Source organism: Trachemys scripta, chromosome 9, assembly GCF_013100865.1.
Source record: "Trachemys scripta elegans isolate TJP31775 chromosome 9, CAS_Tse_1.0, whole genome shotgun sequence".
In the NCBI taxonomy this organism is placed as follows: domain Eukaryota; kingdom Metazoa; phylum Chordata; order Testudines; family Emydidae; genus Trachemys; species Trachemys scripta.
This window is the reverse complement of record NC_048306.1, coordinates 26367121-26378135: the sequence shown is the minus strand read 5'-3', so window position 1 is coordinate 26378135 and position 11015 is coordinate 26367121. Positions and strand designations below refer to the sequence as shown.

Genomic DNA, 11015 nt, shown 5'->3' with positions numbered 1-11015 from the left:
TTTTTTCCTCATGAGCATTTTAAATTTTCCTTTGCTTAATTGCCTGCCATTATTCATAGCCATTCCTCATTTTCTAGAAACTGTGCATAGGGAATAAGTGATGTACTCAGCTGCTATTGGTGTTCAATAGAAATTATGCATGTGGCCTTGTAAATGTGTGTTTAGATTATATTTGTAATTGTATTGCTATTGACTAAGCAAAAAATTGTGTTCCTCAAGAGATGCCTGTGGGGTTGGGAAAGGCTGCCCCTCAGGAACCATGTGCCAGATCATCTGGTGGTAGATCAGCAGCAAAACCACTCCTTAGCCACTATTGCAGACTTTGGACTTTGCAGCCCTCCCACTCCATGGGAGGAAAGATAGATAGATCTGTGTTTTAACTAGTCCTGCCACTCTCTTGATTCTTCCTCAGAAACAAACATTAATTCTAGGTAGCACAGAAGGACTCCCACAGATAACATCCGTGCTGTGTGCAGGGGCTGTGGCCCCCTTACTTAGGCTTTAGGAATCCTGTCTGAAGTACCCCACTTGGGACAGAAGGCACTTTGGCTTTCAGGCAGTATCTTTCCTGCAAGTTGATCAATCAGCCAGTTTAGCATAACTCGGGCAAGTATCTTTCCTGCAGCAGTAAGGAGTGAGATGTCATGATGGTTATCACAAGAAGTATGATTGTCTTTCCTTTTGTAAAAGAGAATAATGTTGGCATCTTTAAGTTCCTGTGGCACAGCCTCCTGTTCCCAAAAGCTTAAGTAGAGGCCAGTGAGCTTCCTGATCAGCTCACGGCCCCCACATTTGAAAATCTCCACAGGAATACCATCTGGACCCACTGCTTTGCCATTGGACATTTGCTTAACTGCTTTCCATACTTCAAATATGCTCAGCAGAATTGAGAGTTGGTCTTGAATTGGAAGTTGTTCAAGATCATGTGCTGATGCTGACATGATGGAAGGGAAGTTCAGAACCTTCTTACAATGTTCAGCCCATCTTTTCAGAATTTGTCCACAATGAGACAGCAGTAATGACTCATCTGCATTCCAGACAGGGCTGGTACCATTAGGTTGCAGGTCATACACAATGTTCAATTAATTAAAAAACTGTTTGGAGTCTTTTTGGTCTGCTGCTGATTCAAGCTGCCAGCTTTCATTTTTCACCAGCTATCCTTCATGTGGCAAAACTTTGCTTGCACATTATATTTTATATGTGAATAAGCCATCTTTTTAGTAGATGAGTTTTTATTGTTTATCCATAATGTGTGAAGAGCATGCATGGATCTCAGGAATTGCTTTTTCTCAACATCATTTTCATCAAACCAGGCCTGCTGCTTCCTCTTTACAAAACTGAGGACTTCTTTAGATGCATCAAATGCTGTTTCCTTTAAAAATGACTAGGCAGAGTCAGACTTTATTATGTCCAACTGAGAAAGTGTCATGAACTTCACTTTTTTAACAAGCCTTGTGCACATGAGCTCAGTCTTCAGCACGTGCACATTTAGCTTGGATGCTGGAGACTGAGGACATCAGTGCTGTTTTAATTGGAGGATCTGTGTCATTTTACATCTCACAAGCCAATGCTCAGACCACATGCATGCTCCCTGCATTGCATGGGTGATGTTGATGTCCCAGGTGTTCATTTATTCCTTTAGGTACCCAATCACGTTGGTGGACAATGACATAGTCAAATGCCAATGACCAGAATGGGGATGCATCCAAGTTGTTTTGCTCTTCATTGCTGGTTGGAATATTGTGTTTGTGATGACTAGCTGGCTCTCCATGCACTTTGTGAGGATCAGTATGCCATTTGAGTTCTCTTTCCTGACACCATGTTTACTAATTACTTTAGGCCAAGCTTTGTGAGTGCAGCCAACTGTGGTGTTAGTCTCCTAGGAGAATTAATTTGTCACAGCGATGAGCTGTCTTTATGGTGGGGTTGAAGTCTTTGTAGAATTTTTCTTTGACATTCCTTGGGTGCAAAGTTCAGTATTCTTTGTGTATGATGTTGCTTTTTACTACACAGTTGGATGGCCAGCTAGTCCTGGCCTACTAGCAAGTAGATAATGGAGTGAGCGATATCTAGGGATCCTCTTCTCACTCTTCCCTGGATTAAGGAAAGCAGCGCTATCCCTAAAGAAGGCTGTTCTGTCACATGAGAAGATACGGACACTGATATTGCTTCGAGTCAGCAATGAATGACCATCACTCTCACACCTTCTGTGTGCAGATTTGTGAGTAGGACACCCCGCAGCATCCTCTGCCTACTCCCATCACCACTTGCCCATCACTTTAGGACTTTCAAAGAATGGAACAAGTGAAGAGATAGCAAGGAGTAAGGACTGTAGACCTGCACAGAGTTGTTTAAAATGGTACTGGGATAGATGACTTGTGCCTCCCTGTACAGGAGGGGATGACAATCTAAAGGGGAGGGCACGTGACCTCCCCATGTGTCTCCTCTGCCCATTGACACCCCCAACCTACCCTGCACCCAGCTCAGGGCTGCTGCGCTCTCCCCACCCCATGTTACCTGTGGGGGAGCTCTCGGTCCTTCTCTCCCTGAGCCTCCCCCCACATGTTTGGCTGCTCTGCCTGGCAGCAGGGCGGGGAGTGGGGCGGAGCTGCTCCTGCCTGAGAGAGCCTGGCTGGGAGGCAGCAGTGGCTCCTCCCTGCCTGGGCCCTGCTGCCGGGGATAGGAGTGAGCACGCTGGGGAGGGGAGGAGGCCGCCGCTGCCTTCCAGCAAGGCTCTGTCAGGCAGAAGTGGCTCCATCCCGCTCCCCGCCCAGCTGCCAGGGAGAGTGGCCAAATATGCTGGGGTGGGGAGGTGCAGGAAGAGAAGGACAGAGCTCTCCTCCCTCCCCACCCCCAGCAGGCCAATCTGGGGGGAGGCACTTGACCTACTCACCCCCCGCCCCCGCATGTCTCCTCTGCTAGGATGTGCATGACTAGTCTCACACTCTCCTTTTTGTTGGCCATTTTGTCCACTGATGCAAAAGGCTGCAATGGGTGGGCCGACAAACAACGATGCAGCACTTTGCGATGTGCAGGTGAAACAATTGAGACAATCACATGCAGAACCCATCAACAGCCAAAGCACTGCCTGGGCTGTGCAGCAGTGCTGAAGCTTGCTTGCTAACACCACTGGAAACTGAAGCAGAAAGCGCTTGGTCCATGGGCCATGACTGGCTAGCAGGCCAGATAGCCCCAGTTTGAATACGGATTATGCCTTCTTCTAGACCAAATGCCTACTGGAGCTAAGAAGTCTGGTCTACCCCAGCAATGGACCGCTTTTTGTTGGTCCCCACCCTTTGACCTGTCCAGCTGGGGTGGCCCTAACAGTTGTTAAACTCCTGCCAGCATAGCTCTTGGGCTCATTGGAATTTGCAGTCCTTCCCACCGTGTCAAGGTGCAGTCCCAGGTAAGGAAAACTATTTACTGCTTGTTAAATACTAATACATTTACAAATATAACCCACATTTCCAAAGCTGCATGCACAATTTACATGAAACGCCAACAGCAGCTGAATAGATCACTTATTTCCTATGCACTGTCCGTCTCTCAGAACTATGCAACTGAAACTCATTCTGCTATTTTGCAAGCACCTACTGTGCACAGAAGGTCATGTCATTTCCAGGACCTCTTTGGCTATTTCCAAGGAATATACGTGCTCTGTGTTTCACTAGTTGCTCATTATTCTTTTCCCAGCAATGAGCCACTGTCCAGTTTTACATAACTGGACAACGCTGAATTTTCTATTAAAATGAACCCACATGCTAGATAGATTTTCCAAATAAGCAGTGGACAATAAATTAAAAGTATATTTATAACTGTTTTCTCCCACTGCTGGCAAATTCTTTGGGAAAAAACAGATATTCTGATGAGATCTCAATGAGATAAAAAGGCAATTTGGAGGGAATTAAAAAGAAAATATCAAAAATGATTTAGGGGAAACAGATTTGTGAAAGAAGATTAGAAAAACAATATGTGTACATCTTGTCCAGAAAATGACTATAGGCATCTTCTTCCGGGGAGGGGGGAGGATGTGATTACAACTTACATAGCACTTAGCCCTGGTCTACAGTACAAGTGTAGGTCGAATTTAGCAGCGTTAGATCGATTTAACCCTACACCCATCCACACGATGAAGCCATTTTTGTCGACTTAAAGGGCTCTTAAAATCAATTTCTGTACTCCTCCCCGACGAGGGGATTAGCACTGAAATTGACATCGCCGGGTCGAATTTGGGGTAGTTTGGATGCAATTCGATGGTATTGGCCTCCAGGAGCTATCCCAGAGTGCTGCTCCATTGTGACCGCTCTGGACAGCACTCTCAACTCAGATGCACTGGTCAGGTAGACAGGAAAAGCCCCAGGAACTTTTGAATTTCATTTCCTGTTTGACAAGCGTGGCGAGCTGATCAGCACAGGTGACCATGCAGAGCTCATCAGCACAGGTGACCATGCAGTCCCAGAATCGCAAAAGAGCTCCAGCATGGACCGAACAGGAGGTACTGGATCTGATCGCTGTTTGGGGAGACGAATCCATGCTATCAGAACTCCGTTCCAAAAGACAAAATGCCAAAATATTTCAAAAAATCTCCAAGGGCATGATGGACAGAGGCTACAACAGGGACCCACAGCAGTGCAGCGTGAAAATTAAGGAACTCAGGCAAGCCTACCAAAAAACCAAAGAGGCAAATGGTCAGAGCCCCAGACATGCCGCTTCTATGATGAGCTGCATGCAATTCTAGGGGGCACCCTACCACAACCCCACCCCTGTCTGTGGACACCTACAAGGGGGGAGTCTCATGCAACAGGGATGAGGATTTTGGGAACAAGGAAGATGAGGAGGTGGAGGAGTATGAAGATAGCGCACAGCACGCAAGCGGAGAAACCATTCTCCCCGACACCCAGGAACTGTTTATCACCCTGTAGCCAATACCCTCCCAACGTGGGCTCATGGACCATGAAGCCAGAGAAGGCACCTCTGGTGAGTGTACCTTTGTAAATATAATGCATGGTTTAAAAGCAAGCATGTTTAATGATTAATTTGCCCTGGCATTCACGGCCAGTACAGCTACTGGAAAAGTCTGTTAACGTGTCTGGGGATGGAGCGGAAATCCATGGCTGCCTGCAAGCCGAATTCTGTTGCCCGGCCCTGTGTGTGTGATCTCTCACACCAAACCAGCAGGCCCTCAATATAAGAGGCAAAATGCGACCTTGTACCGAAAGCGCATGTGCTATGTAATGTTAACAGCTTGGTTCACAGTGAAAGTGTCTACCCATTGTTCTCTAAAATGTGTCTTTTTAAATACTACGCTCCTTTTTTTTCCTCCCATGGCTGCAAATGTTTCAACGCTACCCCTATCTTCTCCGTCCCAGAGGCTAGCACAGATAAGAAGGCGAAAAAAATTCACTCACCATGAAATGTTCTCTGAGCTCATGCAGTCCTCCAGCACTGAAAGAGCTCAGCAGAATGCATGGAGGCAAACAATGTCAGAGTCCAGGAAAGCAGAAAATGAACGCAAGGACAGGAGGGACGAATGAGAAGAGAGGTGGCGGGAGCAAGAAGAGAGGTGGCGGCAACGCGATGATCGGAGGCAGGATGCAATGCCGAGGCTACTGGGGGATCAAACTGATATGCTCTGGCATCTGATGGAGCTGCAGGAAAGTCAGCAGGAGCACAGACCGTCGCTGTTGCCCCTATGTAACCGCCCGTCCTCCTCCCCAAGTTCCATAGCCTCCTCACCCAGACGCCCAACCACTCCACCCCAGAGGACTGCCCAAGCAACAGAAGGCTGGCATTCAATAAGTTTTGAAGTGCAGTATGGCCTTGTCCTTCCCTCCTCCCCTCATCCACCACCCCACCCAGTGCTTCCCTCCTCCCCAACCCCTCCCGGGCTGCCTTGGCAGTTATCCCCCTATTTATGTGATGAATTAATAAAGAATGCATAATTTTGAAACAATAATGACTTTATTGCCTCTGCAAGTGGTGATCAAAGGTGGAAGGGTGGTTGGCTTACAGGGAAGTAGAGTGAACCAAGGGGGTGGGTTTTCATCAAGGAGAAACAAACAGAACTGTCAAACCATAACCTGGCCAGTCATGAAACTGGTTTTCAAAGCTTCTCTGATGCACAGCGCGCCATGCTGTGCTCTTCTAATCGCCCTGGTGTCTGGCTGCACATAATCAGTGGCGAGACCCCACCATAAACATCTCCCCCTTACTCTCACAGATATTGTGGAGCACACAGCAAGTGGCAATAACAATTGGAATATTGGTTTCGCTGAGGTCTAACAGAGTCAGTAAACTGTGCCAGCGCGCTTTTAAACGTCCAAATGCACATTCTACCACCATTCTGCACTTGCTCAGCCTGTAGTTGAACAGCTCCTTACTACTGTCCAGGGTGCCTGTGTATGACTTCATGAGTAAAGGAACAATAATCCACGTGGTGTAGAGTTTATTACGCACAGTGCTGGCTGCATGTCACTTTGCTTATTAGGCTCAGAGACACTGCAAAACAATTAGTCACAATAGATTATATATGGTGCTCATTGGGCGGAGAGAAGCGAAAGGAATGGGTTTTCCCAAACCCCTGGATAGGTTCTAACAGCAAGACAAGATAAGCACAATAAGTCAATGGTCTAAAAGATTATATAATGGTTCCGCCCATGGCCCAAATTCACATATTGCTGACACACAGGTAATTACCCCCAAACTATGTCTATTAAAGGGTATAGGTTAAATCCTAATGTTGGGGTCCAGGGGAATGAGGTAGCAGCTCTTTCGGTTGACCAACAGGTACATTCCTAGAGATTTAAAGCGAAAAAGCAGTAATTAGTACTTAACAATTTCACAAGCTTACCCTTGCATTTCTATGGGCCAGGACTGGCATACATCTGTGAGGGGCGGGTGTCATAACTCATGTCAATCATATTAGGCCTCTCCCCAAACTTTGTCTAGGATGTGAGGGGTATTGTACCACTATCTCCTCCCTGCTTTAGGGAGTAACCGTGAGACCTTTCTCAGCGCTTCATGTGTTTATAACTCACGATATGGACGCCCAATTACATTCGGGATTATGCTGACTCCGCTCACTGACTTGAAATACACAAGGTTATTTGTTTACCCCAGCTTCCTCTGAGCTATGTATTGTTCTCTGTTAGCCAGCCCCCATAGCCCAAGCCAAGCTGTGGACTCCGGGCCTACATGAAAAGTTCTCAGGAGAAACTGTAGTTAAGATCTTACATCCATAGCTAATGGATTCTGACCCTTCAGTCCCTCCTCTTGACTCTAGGGTTCCCTAAGCTGCCAGGTCAAGTATAACAATTTTAGCATTTTCAGTTTACTTTGGAATCGCCGGTAAAGTATCAACACTATCAGGAATGTCAGGATGGACAGTCCCCACATAATTTGGCAGAATAGCACCCAGATCCATCCCCAGGGGATCTCATTACCTGAGATGGCATTGCCCATAATTATTGATTTAACCTCCATTGCCTGATTCTGTGCCTTAGAGTACTTAACACTGGCCTGGTCCACGGTCTCCCCTATCCAAGTGTACCTTAGACGGCCTTCCCCAATGTGTCTCTGGGCCTCGGCCACCAACTCCTCGATCTTCGCCTGCAGGGCCAGAAGATCCTCCTCTAGATACTTACTGTCGTAGTGCCATTCCCGATCCCATGTAAGGTTAGCCGTCATTGGCAGAGTATGGTGGAGCCGTGTCCCGTCAACAGTTAGGGTTGCCCTTTGGGGAACCGTCGTGCACATGGATGCATGTGTCGAGGGACAGGGCTTTCCATTTAACTCGATGGAGTGGTTCTGGGTAGTCACACACCAGAAGGTACCGTTCATCTGGACCAGCTCCATGTGCATCAGTTTCTCAGTGACGGCCACTTCGAACCTAGACAGATTTGTTAGAACATTATTTGGGCATATACATAGAATTTCCTTATCAGAGTGGGTGCAACATTCACTAGGGTACAACGCTTTCCCAGAGACCTCAGAATATGCAATGCCTTCTATTTTAGTAACATGACCCCTCCTCCATACTGGCAGGGAAGTCACCATTCTAGCTCGTTGAGATTGAGGGATACTCAGAGGCACTAGGAGGCTGAAGATTATGCTATGACCTGTCCAAGCCGGTTTTTGGACTCTCATTGATTCTCTATTTCCCCATTCCCACGGAGGGGTACTGGGGAGATGGGGTCCCACCACTTCCATAAGGGCTTGGTGGACCGAGCCATCCAGGAGATCGGTTACAATTCCTTGTGTGGTGATGGCCAATGCTTTCCCTGCTCTCCAACAACTTTCCTCCAGTTCCCTTATTTTGGTACCATTTATTAACAGGCTGGTGAATTCTTGACCCAGGTATTTTGTTATAACCAATGAGGTGGATACAGAGTTTGACAGATCCTTTAAGCTGTTCAGGATCAGTCGACTGGCCCTATTAGTATCCAGTCCTCCCCGGGAGTTAGATATTATAGCATCTGCCAGCCTTGATTGAAGTCGGCTCCTCCTTTCAGCTTGGTAGGCTATGGCATAAGTGTTGCCCTCAGAGTTACCTGCGCCAAACCATCCTGCAATAGTATCTGCTAATCCCCTTCTCTGTCAAGTTAGGCACTCACCAATTTAGTTTGTCAGGCTAGTAATGTTTCTACCCATTTGAGGCCTGACCCTGATCATTGAGATTTCTGATCTTTCTATGCTGTGTCCTAATTGGAGCCATATGTTGTACTTGCTCCCCTGGGGCAATTAACCCCTGTGGCTCCCCCGCGTTATCCCTGGGGGTGGCCAGATTTGACCTTTGAAGTGCTGGCCCATGCAGGGACGTGTATGGAGGGGGTTCCGATTCCTCTCATTTGCTTATCTGCCAGATCTGCCCACAGATAGTTAATCAGTGGTGCAGTTGGCTGGCTGGCAGCTGGCTGACTGGCGAGTGTGAGCTGGCTGCCGGGTGTGAGCTCCCCTTCCCCCCCATCTGGTAGCATGTCCCAGGCATAGTGATTGTGATTCTCCTGCTCTGGGATCTTTTCCAGTTTCCTGACAGTTATACATTTTAAAGGGAGTGTTGTCATTCTGGCATGGGCGTTTCTCTTTTAGTGCCTTATTCTCAGTTTTTAAGGTCGTATTTTCCTTTTCTTTTATGTTGAGTATATCCAATATAACTATTACTGCTTTGTCTGTTTTGTCACCTTTTTGGTCACTCCACCATTTAACCAATTCTTCCTCTGGTCTGGTTGCAACATAGTTTGCTTTTTTAACTGCTGCTTGCCGAGTTTTGACATGTTTATACTCCAAATATTCTCGAGGGCTGACTCTCATCTCCCCCTTTGATGCCAGGGGTTTTAATCACCCTGGCTGCTGACCTTGTTGGAAATGTACATCTTCCCCTTGACACCATGATCTCAATCTTCACAGCCGTCAGCCTTGATGGGGATGTGCGTCTTCCCCCCTTAACATCATAGTCTCAATCTTCACGGTTGTTTAGCCTTGATGGGGATTTACGTTTCCCCCTTTAAATTCTGTGGTCTCAATCTCTACACCTGACAGCTTTAATGGGGATGTACGTCTCTCCTTCTTTGAATACCGCGGTCTTAAGTTACACACAATTGCCAGCTTTATTGGAGATTTATGCTATTCAAAGGTATGTATGTCATATGCCTGGGGGTGGGGGCTTGCAATGTAACGTGCAATGAGGAAATGGGACCACCAGTTTACACTGCCTACCGCTTGCGTACACAGCCAGTCCTGGGCTTAACTCAGGGCCAATCACTTGCTGGTGGTTTGTCCAAGTCCTCCGCAACACACCCCTTAGTTTAAACAGTACATAACCCTCTTCCACATATCCCCTCCCAATTGGTACCCTTATTAACCCCTCTGCTTGTACTACACGTGTCCAGGTTTCTTTGCACTTAAATTTAAAAAGTGGGAACAAGATGTGTCTGAAAGGGGATGAGAGACCTCTAACCCTAGCCTAATGAGGTGGTAAATTAAACATACTCACCTCTCTTGGATCTCAGTCTCAGTTCCTCAATCAGTTCACAAGCTTGTATCCTGGACAAGCCCCCATCTGAAGGAACAATAATCCACACGGTGTAGAGTCAAGCGCAGGAGTTTATTATGCACAGTGCTGGCGGAATGTCACTTTGCTTATTAGGCTCAGAGACACTGCAAAACAATTAGTCACAATAGATTATATATGGTGCTCATTGGGCGGAGAGAAGCGAAAGGAATGGGTTTTCCCAAACCCCTGGGTAGGTTCTAACAGCAAGACAAGATAAGCACAATAAGTCAATGGTCTAAAAGATTATATAATGGTTCCGCCCATGGCCCAAATTCACATGTTGCTGACACACAGGTAATTACCCCCAAACTATGTCTATTAAAGGGTATAGGTTAAATCCTAATGTTGGGGTCCAAGGGAATGAGGTAGCAGCTCTCTCGGTTGACCAACAGGTACATTCCTAGAGATTTAAAGCGAAAAAGCAGTAATTAGTACTTAACAATTTCACAAGCTTACCCTTGCATTTCTATGGGCTAGGACTGGCATACATCTGCGAGGGGAGGGTGTCATAACTCATGTCAATCATATTAGGCCTCTCCCCGAACTTTGTCTAGGATGTGAGGGGTATTGTACCACTATCTCCTCTCTGCTTTAGGGAGTAACCGTGAGACCTTTCTCAGCGCTTCATGTGTCTATAACTCGTGATAAGGACGCCCAATTACATTCCGAGTTATGCTGATACTGCTCACTGACTTGAAACACACGAGGATATCTGTTTACCCCAGCTTCCTCTGAGCTATGTATTGTTCTCTGTTAGCCAGCCCCCATAGCCCAAGCCAAGCTGTGGACTCCGGGCCTACATGAAAAGTTCTCAGGAGAAACTGTAGTTAAGATCTTACATCCATAGCTAATGGATTCTGACCCTTCAGTCCCTCCTCTTGACCCTAGGTTTCCCTAATCCGCCAGGTCAAGTATAACAATTTTAGCGTTTTCAGCTTACTTTGGAATCGCCGGTAAAGTATCA

The 11015-nt window shown here is 46.8% G+C and overlaps 1 long non-coding RNA gene across 3 annotated transcripts; it reads right to left on the bottom strand.

Moving 5' to 3' along the window:
- Positions 1–6339: 6339 nt before the first annotated feature.
- On the bottom strand, positions 6340–10575 carry LOC117883100. Of its 3 annotated transcripts, none has more exons than XR_004647183.1 (3): positions 10508–10575; positions 9992–10155; positions 6340–7888 (listed from the first exon to the last, which is right to left on the bottom strand). It is a non-coding gene; the product is annotated as an uncharacterized LOC117883100 (long non-coding RNA). The 3 variants fall into 3 exon arrangements; XR_004647182.1 differs by lacking the exon at positions 10508–10575 and having other exon boundaries at positions 6340–6794; positions 7550–7888; positions 9992–10454; XR_004647184.1 differs by lacking the exon at positions 10508–10575 and having other exon boundaries at positions 6340–6794; positions 7644–7888; positions 9992–10454.
- Between the last annotated feature and the right edge of the window lie 440 nt (positions 10576–11015).